Genomic DNA, 15,377 nt, shown 5'->3' on the forward strand with positions numbered 1-15,377 from the left:
GGAAGCCATGAAAAATTTTATAATTTTTACCTCCATCTGCTTTATTCTAAAAAATATTTTAATTTGCATATCATGTTTATTTTCTCCAATTAACGATAATGACAGAAACGCAAAAGTCAAATATAAATGGGCCCTATCTGAAGTGAGCTTTTGGTGTAAATTCTAGGCCCATATTTTAGGTAATTTTTTCAAAACAAAAATATTGCTTAATACTCTTTATTAAAATATTCCCGACATTTAGCAGTTGTCTCGAGCTTGATAATTACCCAAAACCCAACGGAAAGAACAGAGGAAAATGCTTCGGGCAACATTGGTTTGGTTTTGGTTCAAAAAGAACACGCCTGATTTTTGTAAACAAGGCGCCAAAATTGATGTCTAAAAGCCAAAAGTTTCTGTTTTTTGTCAAATGCATCTAATTTATGTGAGAAAATAGCTACATCCGAAGATTTTGAATAAAAAATACCGCAGTTTCCTCCACTTCAATTCGTTATTTGGTGGTACAAAGAAGTTGGTGAACTAGGAAAATGGCTGCATTCATGGTTTGCGAAAAGTAAAGTATTCAGATTAATTTTGATTTATTCACTGTCCACCGGTATATATACATAAATAAGTTTCTAAAATATTTGAAATCGGTGCTTACTCTTTCATACATACTAACTTGTGTATTTATGTAAAAACATCTAGTTGAATAGTTCGTTCAATAAAGAAAACTGATGTTTACATAGTAACTATCGGAACAAATTGCTAATACATTATTTGTAACTGGTCAAGGTAAAATTCTAGTTGAGGGTTCGACTGCTAATACGCTACCAAAGAAAGGTGTCACGCGTATTAATCTCGAGAACAATAATCCGAAGGCGGAAAAGAAAAATTGTATCTCTGTCCGGAGATATTTGCAGTTGAAGTTGGTGATTTTCATGTGGTTTTTGTTGTGTCGTACCCACAAAAAAAAATTGTGCATCACCGTCGCCGAAGGCCGCCAACGCAGAAAGATGTTCTGCGCAAAAATACTATGGATTTCAACCCCGGTTTCGGAGGGACCCGTGAGTCTTTTTTCGGTTTTTCGTTAACATCTTTTGAACGAGTTAAAATTTTTATTCTCCGCCTTCGCATTATTAATACTGATGTCAAGGCGCCGTTTGATACCTCTCTCGATGTTTTTGGACGCGTATTAGCAGTGTCATACTGTCGTAAAAAATTACCAATATTTGGTAGAGAAAGCCTCCCAGATGACAAAATCAAATGTTTCACCTTCCGGATGCTTCTAGTTCTTGTAAAATGAAATTTTATTTATTTGGTAATGTCTAGAACAGCGGTTTACTCCTATCTCCTGACAGAGTTGAAGTTTTTCTTTTCCACCTTCGGATTGTTGTTGACGAGTTCAAGACCCGCAGTTTGACACCCCTCCCGATATTTTCGGACGCGATTTTGCAGTCGACCGCTGTTGTATACTTTTACCGTACCTTTAACAATTTACTTAAGTACTATAATAAAAAATGTAAGAAAGTGACAAGAAATTGTTCACTTATTTTTCCACTAAGTTCCACTTAAAAGAGATCTTATATTTTAAATTTTTATTCAAACCTCTGTGGTTTGAAATGCATACCTAATATATGTTGTTTTTAGAAAATAACTTTAAGCCGATCTAAACAAATTTATTTTGGTATTAGTGTTCTTAATGCTGATAGCAACACGAGTCATTTGATACCCATTTTTATAACATCGAACCCATTTTCGATGTAGATAATCAGCATTATATAGCCTAAAATAAGTACAAAATATAGTACCGCGCCGACGCCCCGATATTTTTGACATTCGGCGGCGGCGTGCGAAAAACAACCAAAATCGGCGGCCGCGGCTGCGTTTATCGGCGGCGTATATCTCTAATATGTATGTACATATTTTAGATAAGATGTGAATGCCCCTTCACTTCAAGTGCTCCCATTTCTGTGTCGGTTTCATTTTTTATCGTTGCTTAAATAATTTCCCATTTATTTCTTTCAAAAAAGTACAGGTCCCATTGTGGGGCAGTGGAGTTATTGTTTGTTTTTAATTGTTCATGAGTCACGGGCTGCCTGAACTAATTTCGAAATAGCAAGCTTGATTTATTTGGGAATCAACATTTACACAAACAAAACATCACCTTTGAAATCCTGCAAAGAATCACTTTTGCCAATAAACTTTGGACAAGGTAGGCAATTAAGAAGTATATCCCTCTCTCGGTAAATGAAATGTTGCTCTACAAGTCACTTATCGTACCCGTCTCGCTATATGGTGCAGAAGCATGGACCATGACAATATCAGATGAGGTGGCTGTGGGAGTGTTCGAGAGAAAAGTTCTTCGACAGATTTACGCCCCTCTAATACCGAAGAAGATTTAATGATGAGCTTTATGCCGACATCAACATAGTCCAGCGAATTAAACACTAGCGCTAGCTAGGCCATGTTATGCGAATGAAATATGATGCTCCTGCTGAGAAAGTATTTTCATCGGCACTATCCTACGGAAGCAGAGAAAGAGGGCGGCCCCCACTCCGTTGGAATGATCAGGTAGAAAACGATTTGAATTCCTTGGGTCTTACGATCATAACCGTTTAAACGGTTAGACAACAAATAGCTACACACATATGAACACAATAGTTAAAGCTATATAGTCAAAAGCTATCCCATGTCAGTTTAAAAATTTAACCTGAATTTCCTTAAAGTTTTTCGTAACATGGCCAATAGTGATATTTGTGTGTGTATGCTAATTTTGAGCGATCAGCTGATAGTTGCGCTACTTGTTAAAGTTTATAATGATCATAACATTCCCACCAACGCAGTCACAGTTTCAGTTTTGGAGAGCCCTGGCTTAGTGTCGTCCACGATCTTAACGCACTTGCGGTAATTAAGAGTAAATGTTTGCGTCTATTTAAGTATTAAATATTTTGTCTACATTTTTCTTTAATATTGATGCAAAGATTGAAAGTATATTGATGTCATGCAACTCTGCTCTTCATTCGGAACATAGCCTCAATTTAAGCTGCCAAATTACATAGTAAAAAATAGCTATCATCCGGTGGCAAAATCCTGAGCCAGATAAATAATTTTGCATGTAAATGCAACAACAACGATTTGAGCCAGATAAATCGAGATAGAAGTCTGGTTCAATTTGTGAGCCAGATAATTTGTTAATTACTTCTTTTTAGGTTGGCAACGCGGCCTTTAATATACCTACTTTTTTAAAAATAGATGTCGCTGCTTAGCCTTTCACCATATGAGTTAAATGAAACACATCGGCGACATCTGCCTATCATATTTCACGTGTGCGAAAATTTCACGACATCTGCTTCTCAAGTCTCTCAATGATCCAGAGCATTCCCGTGAGAATTGAGCGCGAGCCGGAGCTGTAAAACTCACTGAAAGACGGCAAATGATTATGATTACACTGGATCACAAATTCCAACTTTTTTGCTGTACCAGAGACGCCATTATGAAATTCCTATGTAAAATCACTCCCTGATTCCGAAAATCAAGGTTATTTTTAATCCTATGGTAACGTTTTTGAGATATTTACGAATTACCGTTTTCAAAAAAAAAAAAAAAAAATTGGGTCCACTTAATCATATATATCTCAAGAACGAATTGAGAAATTCCAAAACGGCTTTTAAAAGGTAATAAAATTTGCTATAAACTGCGCATACAACACTTTTTGCTAGACCCTGCACATTCAAAGATAACGAACAATAATTACGGTTTTTTTCAATTTTTTTGTAAAAATATAAAAAAAATTGTACTTTGCGAGGAAGGCTCTCGACAACTTTTTATTTTTTTGCAGATTTTTTTTTCTCTCTAATCTCTGTTTTATTACAAAAAAATAAGCTTTCACTCAACGAAATCGATGGGCTAATACAAAAGTTATAAGCATTTTTGTAATAAATTAGAGCTTAGAAAGAAAAGAAAGTCGGTTCTATATCCTGCAGCTCCTGCCTTGGGCGGTGCCACTTTCCTAGATGTTCTGGTCTCCGCAACGGCAACCCCCGACGGGTTTAATTGCGCCATGTTGCGAGGTCGCAAACCCCAATCTACCGGGTACCCCAATGCTTGTCCAAGGACGCCCAGTCCCAGGGCCTCAACAGCAGTTGCGTCCTGGCCTTCCTCAACCCAGGCGTAGTCACCCGTCACTTACTTCCAGAGTGGCGACGTCTCCCCCTATACACTTCAGAATTCTGCAGTTAAACTGTAATGGACTAACTGGGAAGATCACCGAGATAGTCGATTTCATGAAGAGGCACAACATCCTGGCCTTCCTCAACCCAGGCGTAGTCACCAGTCACTTACTTCCAGAGCGGCGACGTCTCCCCCTATACACTTCAGAATTCTGCAGTTAAACTGTAATGGACTAACTGGGAAGATCACGGAGATAGTCGATTTCATGAAGAGGCACAACATCCGCATTGTTGCGATTCAAGAGACTAAACTCACAGCAAGCTCTGCACTGCAAACCTGTTCTGGGTATAATGTCCACAGAAAAGATCGCATGAGCGGAAATGGAGGCGGCCTCGCGTTTATCATACACCACTCTGTGCAATATCATATATTTGATCCTGGCATCGACCGCAGGGACAATGTCTTAGAACGTCAAGGCCTATCTGTCCGGTCAGGCGATACAAACCTTGAAATCATCAACATCTACATCCCTCCTGCCACCTGTTGTCCCAGTGGATACCGCTCTAATATTAGCGCCTTACTCACTGGCAAAAATCGCATTATCTTGGGCGACTTTAATGCCCATCACGATATATGGCATTCAAACTTGCGGGCGGACAGTAGGGGTGAGATGTTGGCGGATCAAATAGAAGAAACGACGTTCTGCACAATAAACGGAGACGCCCCCACACGTATGGTAGGAAGCTGTCATAGTTCGCCGGATATCTCAATCGTGAGCCCAGAACTCGTAAATTGCGTCAACTGGCAGCCGATGGTAACATTGGTATCCGACCACCTGCCTATACTTATTTCATTCGAGCGTACCGCCGACTTCATCGTTACAAAAAACGCACTTTCATAAACTTTAAAAAAGGAAAGTGGGACGAATACAAATCTTTTACAGACAACCTCTTTGCTGCCCTCCCTATCCCGAATGATGCCCGCCAAGGGGAGCGTGCTTTCCGCAAGGTCATTGAATCCGCCTCGGCACGTTTCATTCCCGCCGGGAGAATTCCTGAAATTCGGCCCACTTCCCGGCGGAGGCCGCAAATTTAGCGAGAGAACGTGACCTTATGAGACAGCTCGACCCAGGCGACCCCCAAATAAGGGATATAAACCAACGCATCAGATTGCTTGTGGTTGTAACCTCTTTGCCGGTGTGGGTAACCTTTGGTCCACCGTAAAGTACCTATCGAATCCGTCTAAGCACCATGACAAAGTTTCCATCACCTTCGGCGATAAAGTGCTGCCGGATTCGAAAAAATGCGCGAGCGCTTTGTGCCGTCAATATGTAATGCATTCTACGGTCAACAAAGATAGACGGAGGGCCAACAGACACGCACATAAACATAAATTCAGCGCGTCACCAATTACCATCACCACCAGAGAGGTTGAGGATGCCATTGGTCACGTTAAACCATCCAAAGCAGTGGGCCCAGACGGAATAGCCATGCCGATGCTTAAAAGCCTAGGGAAAGAGGGTTTCAAATACTTAGCACATGTCTTCAGCCTGTCTCTTTCCAACTTTGTCATACCCGAAAAATGGAAAATGGCCAAGGTGGTCCTGCTACTAAAGCCTGGGAAACCAGCTAACATAGGAGAGTCGTATCGTCCGATATCTCTCCTATCGCCAGTAGCAAAGACGCTTGAAGCCATTTTGCTCCCCTACTTTCAAGCAAATTTGCAGCTAGCCTGTCATCAGCATGGCTTCAGAAAACTCCATGGCACCACCACCGCGCTTAATGCCATCAGCACACAGATAAGTTGCGGTTTAAATCAAAACCTCCACCATAGAACAGTACTCGTAGCGCTAGACCTATCAACAGCTTTTTATACGGTCAACCATGGCCCTTACTGCAAGACCTGGAAGGGTCTACCCTTCCCCCATGTCTTAAAAGATGGGCCGCAAATTATCTGGGTGGTCGGCAGGCATCAGTGCAATTTAGAAACGAAACATCAAAACCAAGAAGAATTAAACAAGGGGTGCCACAGGTTGGTGTCCTATCCCCACTTTTGTTTAATTTCTACATATCTAAGCTACCTTCACCACCAGAAGGAGTTTTTATGGATGTGTTATTATGGATATTCAGGATATGTTATTATGAATATTCAACTCATTCGTTATATTCGTTTAATGATAAATTCAAAAGTAAAGTAATATAAAAATTTTCACATCAAATATAACATGAAATATAAAAATTTGAAACTCGATTTTTAAAGAAAAATTAAAGTTTTAACAATAACAAGTATTTCATAACAACGTGTAGTAAATCCCTACACTACTCCCCTCTTCCAAATTGTTCCATATTTAACAAATTAAATGTAACTCTTTTTGTTTTATTCAAACAATTATATTTACTCGCATCCAAATATGCAGGTTTAATTCTGTCTATAGAAATATTCATGAATTTATTATAATAATTAATTTTGAACCACTTTGGTGTTTTCTCTATTACCTCAAATGGTCCTTCATATGGCTCTTTTAATCCAGTTCTCTTTCTATCAACTCTAACTAATACAAACTTGCAATCATATAAATCTTTTGGAACATAAACTAATGAATTTTTATGATGAGATATGTCTGATGCACAATTCTTTAAATTTTGTTTTAATTTTAACAGAACATCAGATGAGTCAAAGTTATTTTCAGATCGAACTACCATTTGCGAAGGAAGTCTTAGATTTTCCCCATATACCATCTCTGCAGCTGTAGATTGAATGTCTTCTTTATAGGATGATCGCAAACCTAACAACACTATAGGTAACTCCTCATACCATTCAGCTGTACTTCTACTTGCCATAATTGAAGCTTTAAGTTGCCTATGAAAGCGTTCAACAATTCCATTAGCTTGCGGATGATAAGCAGTGGTTATGATTTTATGACTTCCTAATAGTTTTGAGAGCTCTGTAAAAACCTGCGATGTAAATTGCGCTCCCTGATAAGTTGTAATTGTCAACGGAACTCCAAATCGTGATATATACTCACGAAAGAAAGTTTCTGCCACATTTTTCGCGGAAATATTTTGAAGAGGATATGCTTCCGGCCAACGAGAATTCCTATCTATTAAAGTTAATATAAATCTAAAATCATGTGATGTGAAGAGGTCCAACGATATCTAAATGTACATGTTCAAAACGTCCTTTTGGAATTGGTATTTTCGAAACTTGCGATTTTGTATGTCTATAAATTTTAATTTTTTGACAATTAATGCACTCTTTCGCCCACTGGTTTACATCTTTATTCATTCCTGGCCAAAAGTATCTATTAGTGATTAACCGGCGTGTTGCTTTAATACCAACGTGGGCTATACCATGTAATTTCTCAAACACTAATTTTCTTAACACTTGAGGTATATATGGCCTTATTAAATTAAGTGATGTCTCACACCAAATTTGAATATTTAAAAATGGAACTGATATTAGTTCTAATTTATGTCTACAATTTAGATTTTCTACTAATGATTTTATTTCACCATCTTTTTCCTTGTTCAATAAATAACTCTTTTAAATTTATAACAATGGTTTCTAACGTTAAAACTTCGGGTATCCTTGACAACGCATCCGCAACACAGTTTAATCCCCCTTTTATGTATTTAATGTCACTAGTAAATTGGGATATGAACTCCAAATGTCTTGTCTGTCTGGGGACTTCGATCCACCTTTGAATTCAATGCAAATGTAAGTGGCTTGTGATCCGTATAAACCGTAAAAGATCTACCTTAACCAATGTTTAAAGTGTTTAATAGTTAAATAAATAGCGAGTAACTCTCTATCAAAAGTACTATATTTACATTCAGACGGACTAAGTTTCTTAGAGAAGAAAACTAACGGTTCTTTAGTATTGTTGATTTCCTGTTGAAGAACTCCTCCAATAACCCTATTTGATGCGTCTACAGCAACAGAGAGAATTGCTTCACTGTTGAAATGTGTTAACAATGTTTTCTTAGCAAAACTCTCTTTTACTTTCTCAAATGCCTGCAATGTTTCATCAGACCAAACAAGTACCTTATCTTTGCTCTTCGATGCTTTTGTTATCATGCTGTATATTGGGTCTAGCATTCCAGCAAGCTTTGGTATATACCTATGGTAAAAATTAACCATTCCCACAAACTTTTGCATTTTTTTGATTGACATTGGTCGTCCAAAATCAAGAATTGATTGAATTTTCTCTGCTGATGGTTGAATACCTTCAGACGATATGTTGTAACCTAGGAAATTAATTTTACCTACTCCAAAAACGCATTTAGATGGATTGATGTTCAATCCGTACTTATCTAAACGTTGAAATAGTATATTAAGATGTTGTAAATGTTCTGATTCATCTTTACTAGCTATCAGTATGTCGTCCAAATAAACAAATATAAAATCTAAATCGTGCAACACTTCATTTATAAACCTTTGGAATGTTTGAGCTGAATTTCGTAATCCAAAAGGCATTCTGACGAATTCGAACATTCCAAAAGGTGTAGTTATGGCAGTCTTATGAATGTCTTCTTCCGCAACAGGTATCTGATGGTAAGCCCTAACTAAATCTATCTTTGAAAATATTGTTTTATTTTTGAATTCGATATGTAAATCATGTATGTGTGGCAAAGGGTATCGATCAGGTACAGTGATTAAATTAATCCTACGATAATCTCTGCAAGGACGCCAGTCATTTGCGTCTTTCTTAGGTACTAAATGTAATGGCGATGTTCCATGTGATTTAGATGGACGGCATATTCCTGATTTTAATAAAAAATCGAATTCAGTCTTTGCTATTTTAAATTTAACAGGATCTAAACGTCTTGGCCTACAAAAAGGTAATATTCCATTCGTTATAATATGATGAACTGTCGAATGATTAACCTTTTTATTATAATCTGGCTCAGAAGTTAAAGAAGGAAATTTTTTAAAAGTTTTGTATATTGATTTTCAACTGAAAATAATTTAGGCAATGAAATATTGCAAAACCCAGATATAGCATCTACAGATAAACTAGTTAGAGGATCTATTAATTTCTTATTCTTTATATCTATTAAAAGTCCATATTTTTCTAAAAAATCTGCACCTATGGTCGGTTTGGAAATATCTGCAATAAGAAATACAAACGGAAATTCTCGACGGAGTCCCAAATTAAGTTTTAATAATTTTTTTCCATAAGTCGAAATCATGCTGCCATTAGCAGCCGTTAAAATAATATCTGAAGATTTTTTGTAAATTTTGAATTTAGATGAAGGAAGAACTGAAATCTCAGCACCACTATCTATTAAGAATTTTAGCTTGCTTTCTTTATCTAATACAAACAAGCGACGTGTTGAAAAATTCAAAATGCTGTTGTTAGTCGCTGCAACAACAGCGCTGTCTAGTTTGTTTGACTAGGACCATTTTTCTGGAAAGCACACGGTTCTTCACATTTACGAGCTTTACTGCCGAAACGATAATGATACTTACATAACCAGTTTTGAGACTTTGATCTACCTCGCGACTGAGAATTCCTGCGAAAACTAAAATTCCGCCTTTTTGGACGTGACTGTCTGTCATTAATTTGTGTTTTAATCTCGTTAATATCTAATTGTAAATGATTAAAACTTTCACATATTTTTGTTGTGACCTTCGCTAAATTCTCTAAAATTTTTCCAAATTCATCAATATTAATAGAAGATGTAACAACTCTATTTCTAACTGCACAAATTTCATTACCACTGGTTATCTCCCAAATTTTATCTGCCAGTTGCAAAAGATCATTAATATTATTTAAATCAGCACTAGTCAATGCAACATAAAGATTTTTTGGAAGTTTACGTAACCAAAGATTTTTGAGGAAATTTGAATCGATAGTATTACCTGCTAGTTGGGCAAGAGTCCTATAATATTCGGAAGGTTTCCGATCACCTATCTCAGTATCTGATAAAATTTTATCCAATCTTCTCTGTTCGCTTAAGGAGTGCTATCAATAAGAGTTTTCTTTAAATTGTCATATTTTCCACTTTCAGGTGGATTTTGAATAACATCTAATACATTTGCGATAATGTCTTGTGGTAAAGCAGTTATTACAAACTCGTATTTAGTCAAATCTCTAGTTATACCTTTTGTAGCAAATTGCGTCTCAGCATGTACGAACCATCCTTCTGGACAGTTCGACCAAAATTGCGGTAATTTTACCGAAGTGGCACAAATTTCATTCCTATCGTAAGGATTGCGTATATTTTCTGACGAAAACTCACATGGATCCTCTATATCTATAAGAGACCTGTTTTGTCTATCTCCCGCGCCCGTTTCACGCGAAGAATGAAACATTTTGAAAAAGGTTCACAAAATATATAAAAAAAAAAAAATAACAATCCTATAGACTTCTATAAATATATTATAAAATTAAAATCGAATTATATAATAATAAATATTTAATAGTTGATGTGGATATGTTGTAACGTTACAGCTGAATGACTGCACACGAAATGCACACGAAACGTAGTGACCGAAATCACTACCACACACTTTAGCGACGCTCTGATCCACGTATTAACGTAATTCGATGACGAAAGTAGAACAAGTAGACATTGTAATATACATAATTATTTATCAAATGTAAAGGTAACTCATAAACGCCGTCGTTTGCTGTTGCAGTGATGAATATAATCTAATATATATTATAAATGGGAAAGTTTGGATGTTTGGATGTTTAGATGTTTGGATGTTTGTCCAGACGTTTGTCTTTGTGACTCAATCACGCAAGAACGGCTGGACCGATTTGGATGAAATTTTGCACACATATAGCCAATAGTCTAGAAGGATCTACTAGCTAAAAGGGGCGTGGTCTCCGCCCCCTAGGAACAGTTATAATTTAATTATTATATTTTTTGTTTTTGCGACTGAATCACGCCACAACGGCTTCACGGATTTTGATGAAATTTGGGACAGAGATAATAAGCTACTGCCGAAATTTTTTTCGAACATGGAAAGGGGGTCCCACGACCCCTTCGAATAATTACTTTTTAACAATTTTTACACATTATAACTTTACGTATACTGACCTTCACCAATATTACAAACTCAATGGGTGAAATAAGTCGAGGGCTTACAAAGTGAGCAGTGATACACACCCCCCCCCCCCCTCCCCCCCCCCCCCCACCCTCCTTTCACCTCTCGTGCAAAATCTATAAATTGCTATAACTCAATGTAAATTTTGTCCTCAAATCAATAATTTTTGGTATCTGGCTCATACAGATCGAGATCTAAACAATTTTGGAAAAACGATCAGTGGTACTCTCCTCCTCCCGCCATCCGCCCTCCTTCAATTGTTTTTATTAGCACGCTTTTATTAGCTTTACCTGTATGTTTCTTTGTAACTCTTCATTCGCTCCAACGCGCCTGTTGCCTTATTAACATGGTTTTATAATTATCTTCACCCTATTTGGAATCCCGTTTGGGTCATATCGAGACCCTTCCGGGATCATTTCTGGATGGTTTTCGGGATCCGTCCGCGATCCCGCCGGGGTCATTTCTGGACTTTTTCGGGACTATTCCGGGATTATTTTGGGACCCTTCCGGGATTATTTGTGTATAGTTTTCGGGATCCGTCCGGGATTCCGTCGGGATTATTTTGGGACATTTTCGGGACTATTCCGGGATTTTTTCGGGACTATTTCGCGATCATTTGGGGACCCTTTCGGCATCATTTCTGGATGGTTTTCGGGATCCGTCCGGGTCCCGTCGGGGTCATTTCTGGACTTTTTCTCGACTGATACGGGATCATTTGAGGACCCTTTCGGCATCATTTCTGGATGGTTTTCGGGTTCCGTCCGTATCCCGTCAGGGTCATTTCGGGGCCCTTTCTCGACTAATACGGGATCATTTGGGGACCCTTTCGGCATCATTTCTCGATGGTTTTCGGGATCCGTCGGGGTCATTTCGGGACTTTTTCTCGACTAATACGGGATCATTTGGGGACCTTTTCGGCATCATTTCTGTACAGTTTTCGGGATCCGTTCGGGATCCCTTCAGGGTCATTTTGGGACTTTTTCTCGACTAATACGGGTTCCTTTGAGGTACCTTCCGGCATCATTTCTAGATGGTTTTCGGGATCCATCAGGGATCCCGTCGGGGTCATTTCGAGACTTTTTCTCGACTAATACGGGATCATTTGGGGACCTTTTCGGCATCATTTCTGTATGGTTTTCGGGATCCGTTCGGGATCCCTTCAGGGTCATTTTGGGACTTTTTCTCGACTAATACGGGTTCCTTTGAGGTACCTTCCGGCATCATTTCTAGATGGTTTTCGGGATCCATCAGGGATCCCGTCGGGGTAATTTCTGGACTTTTTCTCGACTACTACGGGATCATTTGGGGTAGCTTCCGGCATCATTGCTAGATGGTTTTAGGGATCCGTCCGGGATCCCGTCTTGGTCATTTCGGGACTTTTTCTCGACTTATACTGGATCATTTGGGGGCCCTTTCGGCATCATCTCTGGATGCTTTTCGGGATCCGTCCGGGAACCCGTCGGGGTCATTTCAGGACTTTTTCTCGACTAATACGGGATCATTTGGGAACGCTTTCGGCATCATTAATGGATGGTTTTCGGGATCCGTCCGGGATCCCGTCAGGGTCATTTCGGTACTATTTGGGGATCATTTGGGGTACCTACCGGCATCATTTCTAGATGGTTTTCGGGATCCGTCCGGCATCCCGTCGGGGTCATTTCGGGACTTTTTCTCGACTAATACGGGATCATTTGGTGACGCTTTCGGCATCATTTCTGGACGGTTTTCGGGATCCGTAAGGGATCCCGTCTTGGTCATTTCGGGACTTTTTCGGGATCATTTGGGTGCTTTTCCGGCATCATTTCTGGATGGTTTTCGGGATCCGTCTCGGATCTCGTCGGGGTAATTTCGGGACTATTTCGGGATTATTTGGGGTACCTTCCGGCATCATTTCTAGATGGTTTTCAGGATCCGTCCGGGATCCCGTCGGGGTCATTTCGGGACTTTTTCTCGACTAATACGGGATCATTTGGGGACGCTTTCGGCATCATTTCTGGATGGTTTTCGGGATCCCTTCAGGGTAATTTTGGGACTTTTTCTCGACTAATACGGGTTCATTTGAGGTACCTTCCGGCATCATTGCTAGATGGTTTTCGGGATCCGTCCAGGATCCAATCAGGGTCATTTCGGTACTATTTGGGGATCATTTGGGATACCTACCGGCTTCATTTCTAGATGTTTTTCGGGATCCGTCCGGGATCCCGTCAGGGTCATTTCGGGACTATTTCGGGATCATTGGGGTACCTTAAGGCTTCATTTCTAGACGGTTTTCTGGATCCGTCCGGGATCCCGTCGGGGTAATTGCGGGATTTTTTCTCGACTAATACGGGATCATTTGGGGTAGCTTCCGGCATCATTGCTAGATGGTTTTCGGGATCCGTCCGGGATCCCGTCAGGGTCATTTCGGTACTATTTGGGGATCATTTGGGATACCTACCGGCTTCATTTCTAGATGTTTTTCGGGATCCGTCCGGGATCCCGTCAGGGTCATTTCGGGACTATTTCGGTATCATTTGGGGATCCCGTCGTGGTAATTTCGGGACTTTTTCTCGACTAATACAGGATCATTTAAGGTAGCTTCTGTCATCATTGCTAGATGGTTTTCGGGATCCGTCCGGGATCCCGTCTTGGTCATTTCGGGACTTTTTCTCGACTTATACGGGATCATTTGGGGACCCTTTCGGCATCATATCTGGATGGTTTTCGGGATCCGTCCGGGATCCCGTCGGGGTCATTTCGGGACTATTTCGGGATCATTTGGGGTACCTTCCGGCATCATTTCTAGATGGTTTTCGGGATCCGTCCGGGATCCCGTTGGGGTCATTTCGGAACCTTTTCTCGACTAATACGGGATCAGTTGGGGACGCTTTCGGCATCATTTCTGGATGGTTTTCAGGATCCGTCCGGGATCCCGTCTTGGTCATTTCGGGACTTTTTCTCGACTTATACGGGATCATTTGTGGACCCTTTCGGCATCATATCTGGATGCTTTTCGGGATCCGTCCGGGAACCCGTCGGGGTCATTTCGGGACTTTTTCTCGACTAATACGGGATCATTTGGGGACGCTTTCGGCATCATTTCTGGATGGTTTTCGGGATCCGTCCGGGATCCCGTCGGGCCATTTCGGGACTATTTCGGGATCATTTGGGGTACTTTCGGGCATCATTTCTAGATGGTTTTCGGGATCCGTCCGGGATCCCGTCGTGATAATTTCGGGACTTTTTCTCGACTAATACAGGATCATTTAGGGTAGCTTCCGTCACCATTGCTAGATGGTTTTCGGGATCCGTCCGGGATCCCGTCTTGGTCATTTCGCGACTTTTTCTCGACTTATACGGGATCATTTGGGGACCCTTTCGGCATCATATCTGGATGCTTTTCGGGATCCGTCCGGCAACCCGTCGGGGTCATTTCGGGACTTTTTCTCGACTAATACGGGATCATATGGGGACGCTTTCGGCATCATTTCTGGATGGTTTTCGGGATCCGTCCGGGATCCCGTCTTGGTCATTTCGGGACTTTTTCTCGACTTATACGGGATCATTTGGGGACCCTTTCGGCATCATATCTGGATGCTTTTCGGGATCCGTCCGGGAACCCGTCAGGGTCATTTCGGGACTTTTTCGGGATACCTTCCGGCATCATTTCTGAATAGTTTTCGGGATCCATCCGGGATCCCAACGGGGTTAATTCAGGACTTTTTCTCGACTAATACGGGATGATTTGGGGACCATTTCGGCATTATTTCTGGATGCTTTTCGGGATCCGTCAGGAATTCCGTCGGGGTCATTTCAGGACTTTTTCGGGACTAATACGGGATAATTAGGGGAGCCTTTCGGTATCATTTCTGGATGGTTTTCGGGATCCGTACGGGATCCTTCCAGGGTCATTTCGGGACTATTTCGGGATCATTTGGGGTACCTTCCGGCATCATTTCTATATGATTTTGAGGATCCGTCCGGGATCTCGTCGCGGTTATTTCGGGACTTTTTATCGACTGGTATCGGATCATTTGGGGACCCTTTCTGCATAATTTCTGGTTGGTTTTCGGGATCCGTCCGGGATCCCTTCCGGGTCATTTCGGAACTTTTTCGGGACTATTTCGGGATCATTTGGGGTCCCTTCCGGCATAATTTATGGATGGTTTTCGGTCATTTCGGGATCATTT

This window comes from Eurosta solidaginis, chromosome 5 (assembly GCF_040869045.1).
Source record: "Eurosta solidaginis isolate ZX-2024a chromosome 5, ASM4086904v1, whole genome shotgun sequence".
Classification (NCBI taxonomy): Eukaryota; Metazoa; Arthropoda; class Insecta; order Diptera; family Tephritidae; genus Eurosta; species Eurosta solidaginis.